Here is a 23,514-nt window from a genome sequence, read left to right on the forward strand (position 1 = left end):
CATTCCTTACCTCCTGTTGACAGTTAGCGAAGCCAAAAGGACCCTGGGATTCATGGGTTCGCAGACCCCTTTCATTTCTTTGTTGAGAAAATGAGCCATTCTGTGCTGTCGATATCCTGCCCCAAGAAGAGACGTGTCCACCCCACGTAATGGCAAGAGCTGGATAGAATGAGCACCAAAGAGAGAGAGAGAGATGTAGAGACAAAGGCAGCGATGCAGATACAGAACACCGAGAGAAGTAGAGACACATATACATATACAGCACACACAGAGAGAGGTAGCGATATTCAGATACGGCACACAGAGAGAAGTAGAGACAGATATTCAGATACAGAACATCAGAGAGAGATATTCAGATACGGCACACACAGAGAGACATAGAGACAGAGATACATATACAGCACACACAGAGAAGCAGAGAGATGCAGATATAGCGTGCGGAGAGATATAGAGAGAGATACAGACACCGTAGGCAGAGACCAACGCAGAGATATAGTACAACTCACACACAGAGAGACAAAGAAGCAGCACACACAGAGAGAGTTAGAGACGAACACTGGTGACGTGAGCCACCTAAACACGACCTAAAAAACTCAAGGTGTCCCGGATTCATGAAGAGATAGGCTGATAGGGGATGAACGAACCAGCAACTTGAATTCAAATTCCCTCCCCAAAAAAGCAATAAAGTGAACTATCTTCTAAAAATCCAATTAGTCGCTCATCCATATCGTGTCTGGATCGCTCTGCTCTTGCGTAACATCACCTTTGTTTTGTGTTTCCATCTCTCTCTCTCTCATTCGCTACAACTCTGTCTCCGTCTGTATCTTCTATCATCTCACGAGGAGTTTATTAACACAATTTGGACTCCCCAAATAATAAGTTCTGCCTCGGGCCCACCCCCCTAATCGGCCAGGACCACCTCGGGGTGCACGCACCCCCCCGGTGGTGCGAGATGCCTTTTCTGGGGGTGCGAGACGTGGCCAGATTTTTTTAGAGGGTAAATTATCGAAACATAAATTAAGCACGGTCACGGAAGTACAACTACTTTGTTTAATAAAACCTATGTATTTATTAACATTAAATATATATATTTTTTACGATTCTGAAGGGGTGCAAGGCTGCAGTAAAGGTTAAGAACCACTGACCAAGACCGTCCGGGTCGCTGAAACGTCGGACAATCCAGTGCTTCCCCACTCATCACGACGCTTTCCCAAGTGTCAGTCTTTCCCGAGTGACTCCAGATGATGCTTCGTCCAGCTGTGTAGACCGGCTTCATCGTGGTCACCCTCTCCTGCGTGCCCCGTGTCCTGGGGTCCGGCAGAAGGCTCGCTCTGCTCTCAGACTCAGAATCTTTATTATGACCAGAATAATCCGATGAGCTATAAAGCTCTTTTTCACAGATGTCCGGTAGGCTAAACGTGCCCAAGCCATTTCAGATGGCGGGCGTCCTCTGACGACGGAACATTAGCGCCGGTTGACCGGCTCATTGGCTCACGTGCTAAACAACTATTCAAAGTCAAAATTGTCTGCCTGTTCCGTTGAACATTGGACAGAGAGCTAAGCTGCGTTGTCAGCCCCGCCGAACCAGCAGTGTAAGGGTTGCATTCCCACCCGTAGGGATGCAGGGATTGGTCTCTTCTCAGCGAAAACCACAGAGGGATTACCGACCAAGTCAATCCTTTTGGCCGGCCATCGAACAAAGACGGTTGATCGCATCGCGCGCTTTCAGATGCCGTCTGGAACGCTCTATTTGGAAGCCACTGGAGCTATGCACTTTTAAATATTTTATATTGAAAAGGAATTTCTTTAGAACTGTTTTTTGTGTTTAATTTGTGGTCCTTCCCCCGCATCCTCCTATTACATGATTGGCTACGTACGGTGCGAAAAAAGTTCAACCTACTTACATACAAACATACGAACGTGCACCGCTGTCTGCGTCATGCCGCACGTGGGTACACACGCGCGTACACTGAGATCTCCTTCTTGAATTAGAATTGGCTCTATTAATGCAGGAATCGTTAATTTCTAAGCACGTTATGTGTTTAACAATCATCGGACGCGTGCAGTGTGCAGCGAGTTAATTTGTGTTTGAATTGAGAGTAATTTGGTTCACGCGGGCAGGCGTAGCGTGGTGGTGGGGGGGGGTTCTTACGACCCGCCACCACCACTCACCGAGTCTCAAGACTTATTTAGGTCCTGCCAAATTTTCCCAGTCGGGGGCAACTATTGCTACACGTATATATATTCCAATTTAGTAATTAGCGGTGCAATTTTTTATTTATTTCAGCCGTGATGTCGGCATATAATGTCCTCCTCTTTCGAATGACGTCACTGCATATTGAAAATCCCACTTGGAAGCAGAGAGTGCCTAATATTGCTACGGTTAATACACCCGCAAGTGTGGAAGCTAGCCATGAACCTCTGCAACGAGCTGCGAATTTTCTACCGCTGGGTAATGTCACCGGCCCTTAGGGCTACGGAGCCTGATGATGGTTCCAGATGCCTTCCCCCGCCGCTTGTTTGTGATTCTCATCGCCTCTGAGTGATTCGCTCTCAGAGTGAACATAACCTGTGCACGTTCCAGATTCTCAATGATGGCTATCATGACTTGTGTAGTGGATTCAACTGAGTCGCAGACATACTCTTGGAGGCAACACATTTATTTAACAGCAGCACACGGGGTAACGGCCCCTGAACAGAATAACAACCTATGGTGGTGACCACCAGGCTGACTACACTAATTACAACGTAACTAGCTACAACGGACCAGGACCAACAGCTCAGGTCCAGGTCCACGTGTTGGGGACTTGTTGAACGTCGACGAAGGTTTCTTCCCTCTGGGGGACCCGGCTTATATTCTGGCTCCGCCCTTGGCCACGCCCACCTTCCAGAATCCTCGAGCAGGATCTGCACCCCGACCACGTGACCACCCCTATCCCCCGCTTGGGGCCCCTTGGTAGACTTAACCGGTCACGTGTCCTATCGGGTCAACCAGAGTGCCACGGCCTTGAGTAACCCCATTTCCATGGACGGCACTCCTACACCCTATCCTGTAGGGGCCGGCACTGCACGCCAAGCGTGGTGCCATCCAGCGCTATCGATCAGCGCTCGCCGAGCCCCTCTAGGGCCGGTACTGCACCCACGTCCTCGTGGTGTCCACGATGTCGTTACACCGCACGCCGTGCCTCTCTCGGGCCGGCATTGCACAGTGACATCCCGAGATGTCACTACACTTGCATCACTGCTCGTATTGCAAGAGAAGTGAAAGGCATCAGGCTCGTGTCGACTTCACAGCTGCCTCCTGTGGGATTGACTGCGCGAAAACAGGTGAATCCAATCGACCTGAGGGCGATTAAATAGTAACAATGCTCACCTGATTGGTGGGAGAGGGCATTCGTTACCCAGGTTGTGGCTGAGTAATTGGCTTAGCTGATGCTGCTGCCGCTCTATAAAGTGGCTGTGGAAGCCAGAGAGGGAGAGAGAGGAAGGCAGCGAACTGTGGCTGTCTTCGCCTGCGTGTGGCTGATGTTGATGTACAAGGGTGGTCCTATTTTTTGTTTGTTATTTTGCCTACATTACATCAAACACCCATTGGTATGCAAAAATAAATATGGAATTAGATGGGAGTGACAAGACAGCTGGATCACCCTATAGAGCAGCAATTTTAATTTGGCATGGATGTGGTTGAGCCTGATTATTGTGTCAGTAGTAGCGGCGTGGTGCAGCATCGCTGTGATGATGCCCCCTTCGTGTTTGTGGATCGGATCTGTGGAAAATTAAAAACTCTCCTTGCGGTGTGAGGCTACTGTGGTCATCCAGAACAGACACATAACGACCCGATGCGCCATTCACGAACACTGTGGCTGTGTGTTGCTGCTACTGATGCTGATCATGAGGATGCTAGGTATGATGTTGGTGATGATGTTTTTTGCGAGCATGTAAGTCATAAATTCAACTGCGCAACAAATTATGTTTTGGAGCATCATGCAAAGGCACTAAAAAAACCGTTGCAACGACCAATAAGACGTGTAGCTAATGGCAGTGAAAGGAAAACAGCACCAATGCATAACACAAAATAATAGTTTGTACCTTTGTGGAGACTATCATATCTATCCTGCCACGCAAACATCATATCATGTTTTAACATGTCTTGTCAGTCACACAGCATTCTGAGAGCACACAATTCCAGAGTTTGCTTGTGCTGGACCAATACTCCTGAAATGCATTCACTCCCAGAAGGCTCTGCGGCTGAATGGATTTGGAATTTATGTATTTATTTTGTGTGTGGAGGGGCAGATATTGGAAGGAGACGCCGCGGTGGGAAGATGTTAACTACCTCGCCTGGTATACAGGAGGTTCGTGGGTTTGATCGCGACTCTGACGCCTGCTGTATATTTGGAGTTTGCATGTTCTGCCCGTGGTCGCGTGGATTTTTCTCCGGGTCTTCCGGTTTTTCCCTCCACAATTAAAACATGCGTTTAGAGTATTTGGCTGCTATAACTCTCCACGTCATAAGCCACTGCGTTGAGCTATAATTTTGCTTATTAAAAGAGCTATGTAGCTCAGTGGGCCTTACCTGATAAAATAAAACATAGTTAATAGTAATAGTTTTAAAATAACATGATTTCATGGAGGGGCGGTGGGGTAGTCTACCTGAGATGAGCGAGTGAACCGGTAATGAACGTGCCGGAGGTTTTGTCAAATCTTTGGACCTGACATGGGTGACTGCATTTGAGGACTGCTTGCCCTTCCCAAGTCATGATCATGCGTGGATTGAGCGGTAGGAACGCGTCCCTCGGGGTGTATAGAAAACTCTTTGTAACAGTACCGTTGGCGCTCGTTTCGAGCTGTAATTTACTATCGTACAGCAGCAGCTGGTGGATGTCTCATTTACCCATATTGTTGGAGGTGAAAAAATGTTTACATACAGTAATGCAAATTCGTATTTATCAAAGTGTATAATTGTTTAAAATACAGTCACACTGAGCGTAGGCCCAAAGGACCAACACATCAAGTGGCCAGAAACAAGCAGCACCATTAAAGTTATAATCGGTAACAGTTAACGCGTTTCTTGAATTAATTATGGTGCTTGGGAATAGAGACAATGGGAGGGAATGCCAAAGTGGAGCAGTGGGAGAAACAGAAGAAAGAGAGGTGAAGGGACCTGCAGTGTGGTGAGTGAGTGAGTGAGTGGGTGAGTGAGTGAGTGGGTGAGTGAGTGAGTGAGTGGGTGAGTGAGTGAGTGAGTGGGTGAGTGGGTGAGTGAGTGAGTGAGTGGGTGAGTGGGTGAGTGAGTGAGCGGGTGAGTAGGTAGGTGAATGGGTGTGTGAGTAGGTAGGTGAGTGGGTGAGTGAGTGGGTGTGTGAGTGAGTGGGTGGGTGAGTGGGTGAGTGGGTGAGCGGGTGAGTAGGTAGGTGAGTGGGTGTGTGAGTAGGTAGGTGAGTGAGTGAGTGTGTGAGTGAGTGGGTGAGTGAGTGAGTGGGTGAGTGAGCGGATGAGTAGGTAGGTGAGTGGGTGTGTGAGTGGGGAGCGATAGTGTCGCGGTTAGCACGCCGCGCTACGAACGCTGCTACCTGAGTTCCATTCCCGCTCACGGCCAACACACCAGTGACCATTATCTGAATCGGTCATGGGCCTCCCCTAGCTTGACTCAAATGAGTGCCTGGTGCGGCGTGTAAACATCGCCACTAGGGAGACAAAGGCGGCCGGGCCTGGTGCTGGCCACCCACCCCCTCGTATGCCGTGCCGCCCTCCATAGGTGCTCGCTAACAGCACTTGCCCCAACAGTTTGTCAAGGCTACACGGGGGATCTTTGTATTTTTGTGAGTGGGTGGGTGTGTTGTTGTATTGGTGGATCACTGTGTGGATGAGACGAAACAGTCAGTGCCTGGTAATTATATCTTTGTTTCAAGCTGACTACATGTATCATATTTTGAACTGACATTTTTAATGTTTCAAGGGTACATAACATCTCATCCCAGAATGTGTCTTGGGTTTAGCCATTATTAATCTCAAGTGATTCATGGGTGTGCATACATAAGTATACAATATATTGTTGCACATCCGAAGTCTTTTCAAGCATTCACCGGTATTGCAAAACTATTTAAATAACCCATTGATGTCACCCGTGACTAGGAATCAAACCCAGGTTCGCGAGTTTCATAGCGTGGTGCGTGCTAATTAGGCTTCCCACCTCTACGGGCTTGAGATGGACAGCCCGGGAATTGGCATCCTTGTCCAGGTTGCAGGAATTCATTTGTACCGACATCTGATGGCACTGCGTTGAACTTCATCACGGTAGAACTGCACACTTCTGATTGACCTATGCTGACGGAGAAAACGCGTCCGGGTTTGATCTACAGCGTAAACTGTGGCTCCGCCACTGATTGATCAATGATGGGGAATGGCTCTTGAGGCGTAATTGGGCACTCAGGTGGAGACTGTTCTAACGGTGTGGCGAGCAGACATGTGCAGGAGAGACACTCCAAACGCAGCATCACCGACCCATTTGTGTCATTTTGAAGACAGGTTCTGCAGTCGTCGAGTCCCCGGCAGCTACAGCAGCAAGCAAAAACCAAGTCTCTGAGCAGCCGATACCAGGCACAGCTTCGAGTTGTAATTGTAACGTCTGCACTGTTTGGGGAATTAGTCAGGACAAACAGCTCATGGTAGCAGGTGCACAATGTAAGTGACAGGCGTAATACGGTTCTGCGCTGAATGAGAATTAATCTCGTGGGCTTCGTGCAAGGTGGCGATAATGAAGTGGGTATTATTAGTAAGGCAAGGCCGTCGCTATGTGTATGAATAGATGTTTAAAACATTACTCATGGTGGTGCGGAAGCGTTGCGCACACTTTTTAGCAATCTTAGGTAAAAGGAACGGGGATTGATGCGTTTTTTTTACGTCCACCAAATGCAGTGCTGAGAATTGTTGAAGTGCTCGATAAAATATTAGGCTGAGGAGGATTTACTGTGCTCTCCAAGTAATGGTGTAAGTCCCACGAGTAAGATGTGCTTACGTTGTGCATGTTGCGTCTGAACGCTTTGCAGCGGTGGAGGGGAGCCTCAATTAGGCCGAATACCCACATCTGACCGTGGCAAGGAAGTGTTGTAGGTTTAAACAGGAAGATAAGCTTGTAATGGGTAGGGAACATTGGCGGACGGAGAAGGCAGGGCATGCAGACAGGCATCCAGAGGATGGAAACCAGGAGGGAACACCTGAACTCCAATGGCGGGAGACTGCAAATGTGGACCTCGGAAGTTGAGTCAATTTTACAACAATTGCGATGGCCAGCAGATGGTGAGGTGTGGTGGCATGAACAGCATTGAGCCTGATGACCTCTCCACCTTGACTCTGAGGGAAGTCAACCTTAGTACTAAGACATATGATGAGACTACAAAAGAGCGTTTGGCCTATCACAACTCCTAAGGGCCAAAACGTCACGAGGCCAGCAACAAACTGCACTATCGACGTTGGAATAGATAAGTGTTGACACGTTTCCCGAATTCAGCAAAGTTACAAAAGCTTGGGAAGAGACGATAGGGGAGAATACCAGAAATCCCAAAGAAACACAAGAAGCAAGTGACATGTTTGGATTTACAGTGCGACGAGAGAACGGTACGGATGTCCTGCAATGTGGAAGCGGAGGCCGCGGTGAGTGGCCGCACATTCGCAGGATGGAGGGTCAGAATGAGACCTGAGGGTCAACAACCGAGGGAAGGCTCAACCGTAGGGTTGGATACTGTGAGTGGACCTTGCTGATAGTGTGGACTATAACAGCTGCCAGGTCTGGCAGCAATAAAGCATCGGTAGTGAAGTATGGAGGCACCAATGAGATTGGGCTGTGGTGACCTCTTCACCGTGATATCGACTGCATTGTAATTAACATTCAGGCGCTCGGCTGTGTTGATTTTGTTGATCAAGATCAGTTTTGCGAAAAGCACTGCATTCTGAACTCGTCTGCATATTTATTTCATCCGTTTGATCCCCATCTCAGTTCAATAGATACTAAGGTCTACACATTCTGCTGGGCTTCCACCGTTATCTTTACAAACGCAACTGTGAACAGAAAAAAACCCATCGGCTCCGAAAATATATGCAAATATTTTCATGACTGTTTTTTTTTATTACATTTCAAAAACAAAGAAAGCTCCAAACGTTGTTTATGTCTTCCAGGGCTTTCAATAAGAAATTCTGCATTAACCTTGACTTAAATCCTGAATGGCCATGCACATTTGCTATGAGGTAGCCTTTTATGCAGTGCACAGCAGCAGAGGCACATCATGCTTCTTCATGTTTCATTCACAGGATTGGGGGGAAAAGGCCAAATCCGCTGATGAAATGTCACGTTAATGTGTGGCGCTGAGATCCAAGGTCTCCATTGCAGGCAGCCGCCATCATTAAACAGAGTTCTCATATCTTGAGATACGTAAAAACGACTTATTCGTTGAGCACGGACAGATGATAGAAGGAATCGAATTTGTCTGCTTGTTTATTTTGATACCGGTATTCTCCACAACAATGGTCATGCTTATGTTTTTGTTATGTATTGTATAGTTTTTCTGTTGAACTTTGACCCCGTATCTAACAGAGAGGGTACTTGCCTACACGCGTGTGGCAGTTCTCAAGCATTAGTTTGAAGCTAGCCTGTCTCAGGGTCAGAATCTTTATTTATCGTGGAGAAATCTGATGAGCTATGAAGCTATTTTTCACAGATGTTCAGTAGGGGTGGTCAGAAAGTTACAACAACACACAAATTGCTGATGGGACACTGAATGTCGATTCTGGTTGAAAATGTTGCCTTGCGTTGAACCAATGTTGTTGAAATTATGCACTCCCAGTAGGCCATGTTGTCGATGGTCAGGTGTTAAAACACTTTTATACGTTTATGTGGAGGGGCAGGCGTGTGACGGAGGCCAACTGTCTGCTCGTTTAAATGTTTTGTTCAAATGTGTAGCGAGTTGATGGTCCGATTGCCAAAGGGGTGCACGGAAAAAAAATCCATCGCATTAAAATTGTTTTTTGCATTTAATGTAGCGAAATTTAAGCTCTGAGAATGAAACAAAAAAACGAATATCGATTTGACTGTAATGCAGCAAAACAGACTCTGGGCGGAGCCGTGCGGGGAGTCGCAGCTCCTCCTGCCTTGGGGGTAGAGACGTCCGCTGAGCATTCTCTTCCGCAGGCGATTGGAGAAGACACGGCGAGATTCGCTCCGAGAAATTTCCGATGTCATTCGTCATCTCGTGGCAGAATGGCAATGGCGTGTTTGGAATACATTGGGGAATACATTGGGGACATGTATTTCTTTTTTTACCTGAAGAGGCCAAAAAAAACAAAAAACCCTGTTACAATATCGGTTGATATCCCAATATTCGCGTGAGCAACTGAATATTCTCAATGTATAATTAATATAGCTGAGATTTGCAACATCCAATTAAATATCTTTAGCGATATCGGTTGCTATTCAATCAATGATTTATCTGAATATGGTTAAAAAATTAAAGGTAAACATTTTGCCAGCTTGAATAAAAATCCATGTTTTTACATTTGTCTGATATTCGATACCTATTTGCAAAAGCAATGTAGCATGCATACGTCTATAGACCCGAAACAAATATTTTTAGTAACGGTTTTTTTCAAAGTAATATAATCAATAATCACTTGTGACGTTAATTTAATTGTTGAAAATAGTGGCTTTATACCAACACAACGTATAATGCTGTGCATAACGAGAATCAAATTATCTCCTGCTCAAATCAGCACTGAGACGGCGATTAACTCCCGTGTACAGCCCTGAACCAACGCTATGATTTCCGCAAGTCCATGGGACAACCACTGTTGACTTCTGCGCAAAGTGTTATTTATTTTGTCGACCGCAGAGGGATGATGGGCTGAGTCAACCCCCCATCCAGGGCTTGAACTCGCACGCTTCCCATTGTTTACTCAACCGCTGAGCCACCGGGTGCTACATAAATGTTTAAATATAGTCACGTATACAGTGTATTCAACATATGTGTAGTACAGTGTTTGTGTTAGATTGAAAACTCATTTCTTTAGAACAGATTTTTGTGCTTAGTCTGTTGCCCTTCCCCCGCACTTCCGATGAGCACGGCTGGTGGCTGGCTGCCTACGGTGCGAAATGAATACTCTTAGGTTTTTCGGTAAAAAATAAGTTTCACGTGTGTACATATATAACAAGAACACGTTTCTGTGTGTTGTTTGAAACACACATAACACGAACATTTACGGCTATCGCCTTGCGAACTTTCTGTTTTCCATCGGCATTTGTTCAAGTGACGTTCTGCCCTGACTTTTTTTTACTTTCTGAATTTCATTATCGAGAGTGAGTGCTGTAAACAGTGCCGCTGTGGGCTGCCAAATCACTGAATTCGGGAAACTCACTGCGATTGTCGCTCTCTTCCCTGAAAATGTAGGACAGGGGTAATAATACACTCGCTTGCAGGCCTGTGTGGGGTAATTGTAATTGTGACTGTTTTGCCAAGAGAGCCTCGCGACTTTCAAGAGGGTCCTGCCAAGTGTTTCCCCCAGAAAGTAAATTGTCTGAACTCGCCGAGTCTTAAGCACCCGATTTGGCGCGCGGCTTTGTTGATATCGCATCGGAGAGGCAGACCCCCCCCCCACTCATCTGCCCCGTCTCACTGCCTCGCGTGCAACATTCTTTTACTCGTGAAATACTACGTCCTCTTTGAGCTCCCATTATGAAGTAATTTCTCTTGTGTTTACACGCCAGCTCCGTGTAGACTCTGGCGTCATGGGGGGTAATTGATAAGCATACGGTGATATCTTCACGATAAGCAGCTTATGTTTACGCAGTAAATCAGGTCATTTAATGTCACTGAGTAAAGTCACCTCTGAATAATCTGCGTCTAAATAAAGACTGACGACCGTCAGTTGTATGCGGGCCCATATGTGTATAGATAGACATGGGAATAAGATTGCTGCATGTCTGGGTTTGACCCAGACATTGAGACTGTGCACCTATGCCTGGGCTTTTATAGACCTAGACTGGTTGAGAACTATGCTTGGGTTTGGTCTATATGGAAGAAAAAAAAAGTGTCAATTCTACTCGTAAAGCAAACATAGTTTCAAGTTTCAGATGGATTGTGTTTACCCAAGGTGAGAACTCAAGAGCCATGAATTCGCAAGAGTAACATGGGTCACCAAAAGGACAAACGCAATAACATAAAAACAAATATTGTAGAAATGATGTAAATTGCAATCGTATCAAAAGCAAACAAGCATATTTGTTTTACTATTTCAACATTTTTTTTTATTTTACCAGTTAAGGCCCACTGAGCTGTACAGCTCTTTTTAAGAATCGACCTGGCCACAAATGATAGCCCAGCAAAGTGGCTTATCATGTGGAAATTTATAGCAGCCAAATACTCTAAACGCGTGTTGATTCTAAATGTCGAGGGAAAACCCGGAGGATATGGAGAAAAATACTCGCAACCACAGGTAGAGAGACATGCAAACTCAAAATATACAGCAGGCGTCAGGGTCGAGATCGAACCCACGACCTCCTGTATACCAGGCGAGGTAGTTAACATCTCGCCAGAGGAAAAAATATAAATTTTGCAGAAGAAATCAAACGGCACATACATACGTATAAATGTTAATACATTACTCGTAACAAAGTCGACTCAGGCAAATTACTTTCAAAAGTTATTGCAACATTCATAGTAAATTCATAGTCAAGTATCTGGTGATTTTTATTGCACGAGTGTGTGTAGTCACGCAAGGATGTGTGGTCAAACACGTTCTTGTGTAGTGAGTGGTGGTCTAGCGGTTCGATTCCTGCTCACGGCTAACACCGGTGACGATTATATGAACCGGTCCTGGGCCTCCCCTAGGTCGACTCAGCCTCAAATGAGCCACTCCCCAGAGAAAGGCAATCGGGCGTGGTGCTGGCCACCCACCCCCTCGTGTGCTCTCTAACAGCACTTGCCCCTACAGTCTGGAAAGGCTATACGGGGTATCGTTGTCTTTGTGTACCTAGGCTCACAAAAGCCCCTCGTCCTAGATGTTACACTGTCCTGTACAACAGTCTTAAATCTGCTACTCCTTGCTTTTTTCATCTTGGGTCGGCTGATTCTCTGTACCCTATTGACTCCATGTGAGATACTAACAATGCCTTATCACTTGCCGGTGCACGCAGGTGTCTCGGAGTATTCATTTCTACGCACTCAGCATTCGCTCTTGGTCGCGTGCTGAAATGGCGTAGTGGATCTCGATGCCTGCTTTTGGCTGCCACTCAAGGCACCTCTCCCCCGGGAACTTGATAGGTAAGATGATTCGCGCCTCAAACGAGTGCATCGTAATAATGCTGTTTTATTATAACCTGTAGAGTCATTCATGCAAATTGCATCTCTCAAATTGCTGGTGTGTATTTTAATGCGAAACAATGTAGAATCCCATCTTTGCTGAGAAAGGCTGCACAATAATGCATTTGGCGTGAAATATTAGATGACCTGACTTAAAGCTTTCGTGACTGCAGGAATTCATATTCTTTGCTTCTTTCGGTAAAGTCACGTAAATAGAAAAATAAAAATAAAGTGAATAAAAAAGTTATAAAAATAAAATAAGCATAATAAAAAACAAAACAAAAACATTAATGTATACTGTAGCCTGGTTCTTAACCTCGCTGAGTGTACTGGCAGTCTATTCTGTAGACTGTAGCCTGGTTTTTAAGCTTGGTGAGCGTATTGGCATTCTGTAATGTAGACTGTAGCAATGGTTATTAAACTGAGTTATCGTCCTGGCAGTCTATAATGTAGACTATTTTTATCTTTATTTTTTTTTATTACTGAAAGAATCAGAATAAATCTACATTATAGACTGCCAGTACGCCCACTCAGGTTAAGAACCAGGCTACAGTCTATATTTAGTTTATTATTATTTTAATTTTATTTTTATCATTTTTATTTACTTTCTTTTTATTATTATTTTTCTTCTATCTACGTGACTTTACCGAAAGAACCAAAGAATATCAGATGACCTCCTTTACTCATCTTGAGAACCACTATGACTATCATCTTCATCGTTATCATTCTCTTCAACATCGCCTTCATTGTCATCATCTGTAAATCGATTCTTTCAAATTCACAAAGCAGCGTTCGGCCAGGGCCCCCTTGCGGAATGGATGGAGCTCCGTTCCGAAATTCTACTAAAGCCTCACAGCCCATCAGTGGCCAGGGGAGCGTTGATGGCATCGGGGCCACGCGTGCCAGTGTTGGCACGCGTGGCCCCGATGACGGACCGAGCCGGCCAACCAGACTCCTTCTCGTGCACAAACACAGACCGGTTTATCTCGGCCACATGTTGTTTTCGCCAACGTACTCGTAGCGTGCTGCCAGTCAGCCAAAGTAAAATAAAAAATAAAGTGAAAGTACCCATCGTTGAACGAAGGTCCTCTCCCCACCCCAACGCCCCCATCTCACGCGTGACAACCCCCAGTCGACCCCCCCCCACCCTCGCATGCCCCCCACGCACCCCTCTAATTGTGTGCCCCTTCCCCTCTGCGCGCTGGGCGGCACGTGGCCAGCCAACAAAACTTTTTGTTCTCTCTAATATAGTACATACAGTTTATGGTGAAAGTTGAGCCCAGGCCTTGCCCCGTCGGGCGATCACAATCGTTCCCTCCACGGGGAAACACATCAAACGCCTCCCCCGTCGTCTTATCCGTAAATCACGTTATCCGCCGGGGCCAGTGGATCTGTGATTTTTCCCATTATCATCGGAACCCCGGGGATTCGCAGGTAAGATTGTAGAGGGGTGAGACAAATGTTTGGTCATGACCATGAGAGCAGCTGTAATAGAACTGAGCTGAATCTTGCCTCGTTTGCAGACAACGGGAAGACAAGGTCTCCTGCAACGTGCACTTGACCACAGATGGTGAATAAAAGCAATGTCAATGCATTGTGGGCGATATCCCATTTTTATTTTAGAGTGAAATTCTTCTAATTCGTTGTGCTCATTGATTTCGCAATCCATGTTGAGGACTCGGTTTAGCAGACTGTGTCATCTCATCCACACTGTGTTCAAACATCACACTGCCAGTCACAGCTCCTCTCTTTCTGCTTCTTCCCACGCACTGCTGCTCCACTTTGGAATTCCCTTCTATCGTCTCTTTTCCCAAGCTCTCATAATAGCCCTGCTCAATTCAAGAAATGTGTTACACTCCTTATCTGTTGAAACTTTGGCAGTGCTGTTTGCCGCTGGCCATTTGGCGTTTTGAGCCTGTGCCCAGCAGCTGTGTTTAGAAAATGAAAGGTAACCCTAACCCTCAGGGTCCACAGGGATTCATTGGCACACCGATTGATGGGTTGTAGACGCGAAGCAACAACTACCATTTCACATTCAGGTGGTCAAGTCAGATAACCGCGTCAGGATCAGCGGAGTGTATCGCTGTGTTGTCACCTTAGTATTTGTGGATCGGGCATTGTGTTGTTAAACATTGTACGGTCTGAGCTGGATGACCACAGTCGCACACTGGAGAGTTTTTTTTTTATATTCCATTTGTGCAAAAAGTATGTCATGGTTTGTGCGGATGCGGTTTAAGGCGGACCATGAGCTTCGTGGAAGATCAAACCTAGCGATCTTCTGTGTTGGGTCTTTCAAAAGGTGTTTGTTGTGGGAATTATTTTGAACTCCATTCAGCTGTCCGAGCTTTGTCAGGATTGAACTCGCATTGTTGAAGGTGAAGCGAATGGTCCAAACGGGCTTCCGTGCCTTCAAGCGATGACGAGGGACGTTACTGAGGTCCTGGTGAACTCGAAGGCGACTGTTTCCCCGAGTAATGAAAATAAGAATATATGGTCAGTTACTGCAATACATTTTTTAAAAAAATGTCCCACTTGTAACTAGTTATTCTCGTCTGAACAACTTGTTTACAGATTAATTGCTAGATCTTTACCATTTATTGACCAAGTGGTTGGCTTGAAATAATGTTGAAGGGTGGATTTTAATCTTTCAATTAGGCAATTTCACACACGAATGTACACTAAATATCACCACATATACAATGGTTACACATTTCAAGAGCAGTTTAATTCGTCGAAAAGCGACGCATTTGGGAAAGGGACGTATTTGGCTTTTTTGTGCCTTATATTTTCCACAACGATGCTAATTATTTTGTGTTACGTACCAGTGTTGCATCGAACGATGGCCCATATATATCAGAGAGGGATTCTGTACAGAATGCTATTCATATACCGTCTGGACCAATCACAGACGCCCAAACCGAATTGCGGGACTAAAACCGACACTTGCATATCATTTCTCAACGGAAAAAAAAACCCCACAAAGTGCACATTTTACGTGCGAGTCGTCTCCAGTTAAGCCCACACCGGTTACATTTGTGCAATCCCAATTGGGAACCCAAAGGGGAAATATTTCGAATTTGCCAAATTTGGACCAGAACGCCAGAACGCAATGGCCTACTCATTTCGAACGCTGCCGCGTGATTTCTAACGTTCACTGGTCAACTGTCAGCGCAGCATTAACTATGGCGGCTTGCTGGGGTCGAACCGGAACCTCCGCCGGTGTCTCACGGCGCTCATCGTGTGCCGCCGGTTCAGCAGCAGCAGCAGCACCGGGAGCTCGAGCGCGCGCGTCATCTGCGAGGCGCAGTCGCCCCTCGGCCCACGGTCGCCTCTCCCTCCGCTCCGCTCCCGCATCTCGCTCCGCTGCTTCCAGTGGCACTGCATTATTCATTGACGTCTACAGTTACAGAAATGTAATTATCAGAGTGGGCGCAGCCTCTCGCTCGCGCGGGTTCATCCTGCGGTGCTGTAATCCGAGCCGCGTGGGGGTGGAGGTGGTGGCGGCGGTGGGGATGGGCGCGGGGATAATTATTCACGGCACTTTGGACGACACGCGCGCCTAATCCGCTTACAGCCCCGAGCGGCAGCATTGGGGGGGTCACGTCGCAGACAGCCATGGGCCGCGCTGTGGCGGCGTGAGTGGTCGGTGATGCCTCGCGCGTGTTGCCCTACGCCGCCGCCGCCGCTGCCACCGCAGAGCGACCTTTGAGGTGAGCCCGAGGCGCGCCATGGGTTGCCCAAGCGTTTTCACGCGATTCCACATCGGACTCAGGGCGGTCTTCTTCGCCGCACCCAGAGCAGTGGGCCCTCTCTGTACGGTGATGTCAAACCGTTGCTCTGAATTACGGTGCCGTGGGAAATTCTTTTTTTCGGGGGGTGCGGGGGGTGTTTTTGTTGATTAATGAGTTAAGTGTTTGAACGGGAAAATCGCTTGAGATGGAGCATCTCGTTTGCGAGGGTGTTACATATTGTATTTGTTGAACTTCTTTCGCACCGCACGGAGCCAACCGTGTTTGCGTATTAACACATATACGCGTGCACGCATGCGCTCGCTCATCCACTCACTCGCAAACACACACATTGACCCACACACTCGCACACAAACCTAACGAAGACGTACGCTCACCTACCCACCCGCTCACTCACTCGCCCACCTACACTTTACACGTACACCCGCACACGTAGCAAACATTATATAAACATTGTAAATCTATAACTGACACGGTATGCAATTGCGCAATGAATATCACACCAAGTCAAAATCATTAAGTCTGTACGGAATTTACCCAAGCGGCACAATCGCAAAGTCGTGTGTGCTTTTGTTAGGCAGAAAACTTTATTCTGTTTAACCTTTGCAGTTATCCTTTGAATATGTTTAGCATCACATTTCTCGTGCATTTCCTTCAACCGCTGACACAATTGTAGTTCAGAGCAGACTAATTATGACGCGGTGTCACTGAAGTGATGCATTAAGCACTGCAGTGTGGATTCACAGGTTTGATGGGCAATAATTAAATGTTGACGGCCATATGCCATATGTTTGAGACGTCACATAACCAATTAACTTGGTAACGTTTCAACTTCAGGTCTGCACGCGATTCGTGTGCCCCTGAGTTGACTGCGCAGATTATAAGAAATATAATAAATGAAGTGGATAAATGGCTTCTCGTACCATCTGTCGCAGGCTGCTTCTGCCCGTTGCGTTGAGGGCCTTACAGTGTTGGCATCGGACAGCCACCGATTGGATGCTGTTCGAAAGTTATAAAACTGCAAATTGGATTAACACGGAGAAATGCACAACCGCATGTCACGTACACCCTTTGTGTTTTACAAATTTGTTCTCATCGACTCCACGGTCCATATGAAAGTGCCAATGATGCGTGGTTTAATCGTTATTTAGATCTGCCGGTCAGGTGTTTCAGAGGTAGAGCGAGTGGCTCGCAATCCAAAGGTTGTGAGTTTAAATCCGGGTTGGGGTTGGCTCAACCTACCATCCCTCTGGGGTCGATAAAATTGCCACCACTTTGTGGGCAAGTCAAGAGTAGCTGTCCTTGAGAGAGACTCGCCCCTGCCATAAGAATGGGGATATTCCACCACTGGTTCAAAGTTGTGATCAGGAGATGACCACTGCTGCAATGCTTATTTGAGCAGAAAATCACTCTGACTTTTATGTTGTTTTGTAATTGTTATTTAGTTTTGCAGGTGATTTGGTACGACAGCTACACTCCAAAGACAAGGACTCCCCGTATAACAGACTGTCAGGAAAGTGCAGTTAGTGAGTAGCACCTATGAAGGCCAGCACTCACACGAGGGGGTGGGTGGCCAGTACCATGCCCAAGCCGCCTTTTTGACGATGTTCACACACTGCACCAGGTACTCATGTGCGACTGAGTTGACACAGGGGAGTTCCAGGACAGGTTCAGATGATCATCACTGGTGTTGGCCGTCAGCGAGAATCGTGTCTGTACATATGTGTGAGAGTGTGTGTCTGTGTGCATGTGTATCTGTGAGAGAAAGACAAAGTGGGGGAGCGGTAGTGTAGTGGTTAGCGCACTGCGCTACGAACTTGCCGTTCGATTCTCGCTCACAGCCACTACCAGTGACGATTTTCTGAACCGATCCTGGGCCTCCCCTAGGTCGACTCAGCCTCAAATGAGTACCTGGTGTGATGTTTAAACGTCGTCACTGAGGAGACAAAGGCGGCCGGGCGTGGTGCTGATCACCCACCCCCTCGTGTGCCATGCCGGCCTTCATAGGTGCTCTCTAACAGCACTTGCCCCAACAGTCTGGTAAGGCTATACGGGGACCTTTGCATTTGTGAGAGCCGGTGTGTGGACGTGAGTAATGGCCGACTTAAGGGTGGTCTCGACCACCCTTAGATCTGTCGGATCTGTCGGAGCTTACGCAATTTCTCTTCCGTAAATCCCATGTGGAAATGGAGTTAGGACAATCTTCTAGAATTGCATAAGTCATCATGAGTACCTGATTTGTATTTTGCTGCTGTTTTCATGCAACTCAATGTGGTTCCTTCTCTGTAAATTGTTTTTATTTATTTAGGGCTTGTTTTTGTTTAAATCTTCAGTCCATTGAATATTGTATTTTGATACTGAAAGCCAGGCATAATGGTATTTGATATGAATTTGTCGTTTTGTGGATTGCATTGTATGTATGCGGTGCAAAAACCTTTCCTTATATCCATCTTGCTGACATTATTGGCTGGCCTGTAACACGTTTGTAATTTGGTTCCCCTAAGGTCTTTCTGAACAATTAACAGAATGTGTGTGTGTGATAGGAAGCTAATGAAGGGTTAATGGGTCTCTAATTGAAAAATAGATGTCAAATGTTATTCCATATGCAATTAAAATATTGCTGCTGGCTTGCCTGATGTCTTAAGCAATGGCTGCATTTGTTTACCAGGCCTGATGGAAGTGTATAGCGTTAGCCTGTTTTAAATGCTCCTGGAAAACATTGATCCAGAAGACCAATAGGCTGATGGTATATAACAGTTTATTTTTATTTGGTTAGGAAAAGTATTGTGTCATGATGTACTAGTATGTTATGCACAATCCTCCGCTGGTGTATTTTTAGATAATGGAATGGATTTATTTTTTATGCTGGCATTGGTGACTGGGCTTGAGATCAAATCGCTGCACTTGCGAACGTGGTTTAACCATGGATAGCTGCCTGGATTTGAACCCTTGAATCTCAGCAGTGCCAGCTCTAAGCACTGATATGGCTTTATCTCTGTGACCTACCCACCCACCCAACTACATCCGTAGAATGGTTTTGATTTTCAATGTTATGTAAAAAACAACTTCAACGCATAGTATGCAAAACTAACAAAAAACACTGCATTTAACGTCCACGCACCACAGAAATGCCAATTATCCATCACCCTCCGGTCCAAAAAATATTTTATTGGCAGCCATCAGAGGATCCTTCATCTGCCCCTCCCTCCTCCCCCCATCATCTTGCACATCGCAAAGGACGTGGGTGACAGATAAAAAGTGCAATCACAGTAACTCGGGCAGCTCTGATGGAACTGTACGTGCCGCATCCTGCTTACTTACCAGCGTAAAGAAGGTTGTCAGGGCCAGTGGATTCATGCGATTGGACCGTGGTAATCACTGTCACTGATTTTATGCTCAAATGATTATCGGGAAGTGCTCTTCTCCTGTTTACAGACCTGAGCTAGTGGTGGAGTAGACATATTCCTCTGGGCTGTGGGCTAGTCTATCCGTAGGACAGCCCCTCCTGACATTCTCACAGAGTGGTCGCTGTTTTATCAACCACAGAGGGATGATGGGCTGAGTCAACTCCCAAATAAATATGAATTCGGAACCTTCCGAGTCCAGGCTGTTCACTTCCGCTGGGACACCTGACTGGAGAGACGGGTGCTGATGAACAACGGTTGTGTCAAAGAACCGTGACGAGAGAAGTTCACGTGTGTTTTGTTTCCGTGAAAATAGATTGTTTAAAGTTAAATGAATGATCTGCAACTTTGCTTTATTTTAAGTTGGCAGCTTTCGAACTGGGACCAAAATACAATGCAATTTGGTAAATTGTCATCCCAAACAGTGGCAATCCAATCAATCATTGCGGTTGAGTAATGGCAGGCCCATGATCCATAATGGCTGTAGGATTCGTCTTTCGTGAATAGATTTGTTTTCAGGTAGAATGCGCAATCCATCGATAGTGGCCTTAGCCATGATGAGTCAATTCGGAAATTGATTCTTATTAATCGTGTGACGTGGCTGCGTGGGCCGTATGATCTCCTGCGGGTTTGTTGACGATGCAGAGATTGGGATGTGAGAGATGGCCCAGGATACTGCGCACAAAAAGAAGTGCATTTATTTATTTTAACAGCGGACGCTTGCCTAGTACCATACGCTTTGATTACAGGAAGCACCTTTTACACCCGCCACCCACCTACTCTCGCCGTGTTTATTAAAGAAAAAGATGAGGCTTCATACCTGTCAACCCATATGGTTTACCCGTCTTCTTGTACAGGGAAATTGAGTTTTCAGGTCCAAAAGGCATACAGCCGTTTCAATTCGGGCACATTTTTTTGGTTTATTTGTTTGTGTCTCTCCCTTGTGATGGGACTTTGTAGGATGAACGTTGAGATTTATACGGGCACGGGGTGACCAATAAGGTCTGAATTGGTCTGGAATAAGGTAGGGCACTGATAAGGGGTTGACAGGTTTGTGCATCCTTGTAGCCCGGCGAATGAGTTGTGTTCCAAACGTGTTTTGCATGGGCGAGGGTCAATGACTAGAGGTTTTTACCTAATTATAAACACTATCTATTTGCATTATGAATGTGTTCGAGGAGTCGTGCTTTTATCAGAATAATCTTCCAGAAGACGTCTCTCCCTGCGATCAAGCGGCGCATTCATAATCATCGCCTGGGCGACGACTCTCATGGCACCGCAGTGTTTTCAGATATGAAACATGCGTTAGTTCCCTGCATCCATGCTGTGTTTCGAGCTTTCTGGAGCCTCTTATCATCTGGACAATGAGGTAGCCTCTCATACACATGTGCATCCTCCAATAAGGGAGTTGCAATGGCAAGATGTTAACTACTTCGCCTGGTATATAATAGGTAGGGAGTTTGATCCTGAGCCTGATGCCTGTATATTTGGAGTTTGCATGTTCTCCCCGTGGTCGCGTGGATTTTTCTCCGGGTCCTCCGGTTTTTCCCTCATTTAGAAACATGCGTATTATATATGAATTCCTGCAGTCACGAAAGCTTTAAGTCAAGATATAAACATGCGTATTATATATGAATTCCTGCAGTCACGAAAGCTTTAAGTCAAGATAGAAACATGCGTATTATATATGAATTCCTGCAGTTACGAAAGTTTTAAGTCAAGATAGAAACATGCGTATTATATATGAATTCCTGCAGTCACGAAAGCTTTAAGTCAAGATAGAAACATGCGTATTATATATGAATTCCTGCAGTCACGAAAGCTTTAAGTCAAGATAGAAACATGCGTATTATATATGAATTCCTGCAGTCACGAAAGCTTTAAGTCAAGATAGAAACATGCGTATTATATATGAATTCCTGCAGTCACGAAAGCTTTAAGTCAAGATAGAAACATGCGTATTATATATGAATTCCTGCAGTCACGAAAGCTTTAAGTCAAGATAGAAACATGCGTATTATATATGAATTCCTGCAGTCACGAAAGCTTTAAGTCAAGATAGAAACATGCGTATTATATATGAATTCCTGCAGTCACGAAAGCTTTAAGTCAAGATAGAAACATGCGTATTATATATGAATTCCTGCAGTCACGAAAGCTTTAAGTCAAGATCGAAACATGCGTATTATATATGAATTCCTGCAGTTACGAAAGCTTTAAGTCAAGATAGAAACATGCGTATTATATATGAATTCCTGCAGTCACGAAAGCTTTAAGTCAAGATCGAAACATGCGTATTATATATGAATTCCTGCAGTCACGAAAGCTTTAAGTCAAGATAGAAACATGCGTATTATATATGAATTCCTGCAGTCACGAAAGCTTTAAGTCAAGATAGAAGCATGCGTATTATATATGAATTCCTGCAGTCACGAAAGCTTTAAGTCAAGATAGAAACATGCGTATTATATATGAATTCCTGCAGTCACGAAAGCTTTAAGTCAAGATAGAAACATGCGTTTAGACTATTTGGCCGTGACAAATTTCCACGCGATAAGCCACTTCGTTGAGCTGTCATTTGTGGACAGGTCGCTTCTGAAAAAGGGCTGCATATCTCAGTGGCCCTTACCTGGTAAAATGAAAGTAGTTAAGTAGTAAGTAGCTAATCCCGTCTCCCTACCACGGCGTGCAGTGCAGCCTCAGCTTGTGCAGCGTCTGTACACAGCGTTGCCTACAACCAAACTCGTGACAATTTTGTTAAAATTGAAAACCTGATGAACGTCGATATAATATAACGAACTGAAACTAAATCATGTCTATATTACATCAACCAAATGTTTAAAACTATTGGATTATGATACTAAAATAAATACAACCAATGATATGACAATAGGTTTTCCTCTTTTTCTGGCAACAAATCAGGTGTTAAGATGTTAAAACACAAAACTGAAACTTTTTACAAGGAATAATATCTGCATTAACCACGTATGCTTGTGGTCAGAATGCAAACAAAAACATATTCTGATATCATATTTTTACTGGCAAATGAGGTTCCCATAGTGTAGATGCTTGCCCCGAGCTCTCATACTCTGATGGTGCATTGTCTTTGAGTTGTGCGCCTTTTGGCGTCATCTGGTCCAACCCATATGAGACTAGGCTCTAAGGAAAGCTGTCTCGGGTGTGGATCAATCAACTTTAAGGACAGTGCACATTATCAGAGTTATGTTCTTTTGTTTGTATTATGACTGCAGGTATTGCGGTCTATGCAAACATGACTCCTTGTAAAAAAGGTGTCAGTTTTGTTGCCAGATAGAAGGGTAAAGAACCAATTATCATATTCTGATAGTTTATGCATTGTCTTTGAAACTGATTGGTCCACACCAGAGACAGCTTTCTTTCGATTCTAGATTTTAAGCTTTCGTGACTGCAAGGATTCATACTCTTAGGTTTTTTTGGTAAAGTCACGTAGGTAAAAAAAATTAAATTAAAATTAATAAAAGTCATAATAGAAATAAAATAAAATAATAAATCTAGCTGTGACGGTCCCACCTGATGACGGAGACTTGTGTTGCCTCCGAAACGTCGTGATTTATTATTTTATTGTATTTCTATTATTACTTTTATTAATTTTAATTAAATTTTTTACCTACGTGACTTTACCAAAAAAACCTAAGAGTATAGCTTTCTATACTCTTATGTCTAGTCTCAAACGGTGTTAGACCAGAGGACTTCTAGCCGTGAAATGATGCATAACCGAAATACTTTCATTGAAATCCGATCCAAATAGATTAGGATTGGATGGAACAACTGCTCCAGATCATTGGAGTTGTTGATCTGGGATCACGTTTGATACAAACACTTGCACTTTTAAACGGACATGTCGGTGCGATTGTATCCAGAGGCGTGCAAACGGCAATGTCTTTTGTACTCTGTTGACAATACATGGGAGATATAATGCTCCAATGCTTCATCAAACTACTGCTGAATGAAGGTCTGCTCGTTGGCCATGAGGGT

At 45.3% G+C, this 23,514-nt stretch overlaps 1 protein-coding gene across 2 annotated transcripts in view; it reads left to right on the forward strand.

The window, feature by feature from the left end:
• Positions 1-12,179: 12,179 nt before the first annotated feature.
• Positions 12,180-23,514, forward strand: part of PCDH15 (protocadherin related 15) — a 97,047-nt gene continuing 85,712 nt past the window's right edge. Inside the window, exon 1 of one of the 2 annotated variants that reach the window (XM_078597651.1) lies at positions 12,180-12,308. The gene's annotated coding sequence lies outside the window, so the exon portion shown is untranslated. Of the gene's footprint in view, positions 12,309-15,938; positions 16,058-23,514 lie in introns of those variants that run through there. The other variant, XM_078597652.1, reaches the window with a different exon arrangement.

The sequence above is a fragment of the Lampetra planeri genome, chromosome 9 (assembly GCF_965212315.1).
Source record: "Lampetra planeri chromosome 9, kcLamPlan1.2.h2, whole genome shotgun sequence".
Lineage (NCBI taxonomy): Eukaryota > Metazoa > Chordata > Hyperoartia > Petromyzontiformes > Petromyzontidae > Lampetra > Lampetra planeri.